The sequence below is a fragment of the Etheostoma cragini genome, chromosome 10 (genome assembly GCF_013103735.1).
Source record: "Etheostoma cragini isolate CJK2018 chromosome 10, CSU_Ecrag_1.0, whole genome shotgun sequence".
In the NCBI taxonomy this organism is placed as follows: domain Eukaryota; kingdom Metazoa; phylum Chordata; class Actinopteri; order Perciformes; family Percidae; genus Etheostoma; species Etheostoma cragini.
The window spans coordinates 15,669,178-15,671,768 of NC_048416.1; the positions used below are offsets into that span (position 1 = coordinate 15,669,178).

A 2,591-nucleotide genomic window follows, 5' to 3' on the forward strand; every position below is an offset into this window, starting at 1 on the left:
ATATTATCCACCACGTTACTCAGACACTTTGGGGACAGGGACTCTCCAACACGTGTACAATTACGAGGTGTGCAGGACAACTGACTCCAGAAAGAGTGACTGTAAGTTCGGCAGAGCTGGTAGTCAGAACGTGCTGACAATGGACCCCACTTCTACAGGGACGATGCAGCGGATACAGAGTGAAAAGAGCATCCTGGATGAACCAGACTCTCCTCTAGAGGTTAGACTACTTACATACATACCGTTTCAGTGTATTTTGAATGCTTTGAAATGCAATTCGTGTTACACATCTGTTTGTTCAGTAAGAAACATGTGAGCAGGCAACGGACGTTTTGCGTTAAGGGACAGAATTGTATGCTCTATCCAACAAGAAAAAATGGTTTCTTTTTCAAACATTTTAACTTCAATTCAAAGATTTATGATTTAATAATAATAATAATAATAATAATAATAATAATAATAATAATAATAATAATAATAATAATAATAATAATAATAATATTAATAATAAGTGTTGTTTTATTTGTAAACCTACTAGCTCCTGCAGTCTAGTAGTTTGAGCTCTCATTTTGAGTTGAATCACTTCAGCACTTCGGACAGCGACATGCATATTACAGCCGCATGTTTAACCTCTCTGACAACTGCCGTTTCCACTGTTTTGATATAAACTTCTTGAAGTGTTCTTCTAATTTTTTGTCAATAATTATGGTTATGTAGTGAAACCTTCGATTTTCCGAGATGTAAATGTTCTTTTCAAATCTTTCTATTTGATTTTATAGCCACCCTATCTAACATATTATATCTGTAAGATCTGACAAACATGGCATCCTTCATTTTTCATCTATTAACTTTGAATATGTAATTAGTAAGACAGCCTAACCTCAAACACGAAACATTATAATAAAATATTCCTCTAGGCATTTGTAATGTTAAAAATATTACTTATGTGTTGCAAATACATTTCAATGTACTTTACACTGAGCTGAATTTAAGTCTGTGTTCTGCAGTTTTATAATATGGACTCTTAGGGCCGCTGTTGACCAGAGTGTTGATGTTGAATGTTGTAACAGCACCTCCCATGTAACATCGCCACAGTACAGAGAGAACAAGACGGGGAAAGAACGGAAGATTCTGGTTGTGGAGCATTTTTTTAAAAGAAGAGGAAAGATTTTGATCTGCAAGACATTCCTCCTATGACTCGGTTATGCAGCTGTGGATTTGAGATTTGACCTGTGGTATCTGTTTTTGTATGGAATATAAGCAGACTGGAGTCTTACTGGGGCAAAATGGATAGAACAATGAATCGGCAAGTACTGTTATGTATCACTCTCCTTTACTTTGACTTGGTGTTCGGGCAGGTCAGCTACTCTATTCCGGAGGAAATGGCGAAAGGCTCTTTGGTGGGCAATGTAGCGCAGGATTTAGGCTTAGAAATAAAACGTTTGATGTCAGGTAAAGCTAAGATATATACGAGGAACACCGACGAGTACATCGAGCTGAGCAGAGAGAGGGGAGTCCTCCTCGTCAAAGAGAGAATCGACAGAGAGGTGCTTTGTACAGAGACGGCAATTTGCGCCTTACATTTCCAGATCATTTTGGAGAATCCTATGGAGTTTTACACTGTTACCGTCCAGATCACAGATATCAATGATAATTCACCGACCTTTGAGAAAAATGAGATGAAATTCAAAATTAGCGAGTCGGCGATCAACGGAGCAAAATTTGTGCTAGAAAGGGCTGTGGATCTTGATGTTGGAATTAATGATATTCAAAACTACAATTTAAAACCAACAGATAATTTTGCTCTGAAACTACACAATAACGCTGATGGAAATAAAAACGTTGAAATTGTGCTACAAAAACATTTAGATAGAGAGGAACAAGAGCAGATATCTCTTGTGTTAACGGCCGTAGATGGAGGAGAGCCGCAGATGTCAGGAACAATGCTGATTGTCATTACAGTTTTAGACGTCAATGATAACGCCCCCGTTTTTACACAGCCAACATACAAGGCCACAGTTACTGAAAATTCACCTAAAGGCACAATTGTTGCCACTGTAACAGCCTCCGATGCAGATCAGGGTTCCAACGGTGAAATAACATATTCAATCACAAATACATTGGACAATATCAGGACGTTATTTGACGTAACTAAAGAAAACGGCGAAATTTCAATAATTGGAAACATTGACTTCGAAAAGTCAAGACACTTTGAAATAAATGTACTTGCTAGTGACGATGGAGGACTTACAGATTCTTGTAAATTGATTGTTGATGTGCAAGACGTAAATGACAACAAGCCGGAAATCAACATAATGTCGAAGTCAACTGTGATATCAGAGGATGCCAAACTGAATACTGTTGTTACAATGATAAATATAGAGGATTTAGATTCAGGAGAAAACGGAATCGTAAAATGCTTCATTAGCGAAAATATACCCTTCACTCTAAAAACATCGACAAATAATTTCTATAGTTTAGTGACAGAAAGTGATTTAGACAGAGAGAGATCATCTGAGTATAATATAACTGTGACCTGCTCTGATGAGGGAGTGCCCTCCCTCTCCAGCAGCGTCACTCTCACCTTACAG

The 2,591-nt window shown here is 37.7% G+C and overlaps 2 protein-coding genes across 8 annotated transcripts in view; one reads left to right on the top strand and one right to left on the bottom strand.

Moving 5' to 3' along the window:
• LOC117951263 (protocadherin beta-16-like) overlaps nucleotides 1–2,591 on the top strand; it is a 122,438-nt gene that overhangs the window by 8,200 nt on the left and 111,647 nt on the right. The gene's annotated exons all lie outside the window — the stretch shown is intronic.
• LOC117951266 (protocadherin beta-16-like) overlaps nucleotides 1–2,591 on the bottom strand; it is a 65,950-nt gene that overhangs the window by 278 nt on the left and 63,081 nt on the right. The gene's annotated exons all lie outside the window — the stretch shown is intronic.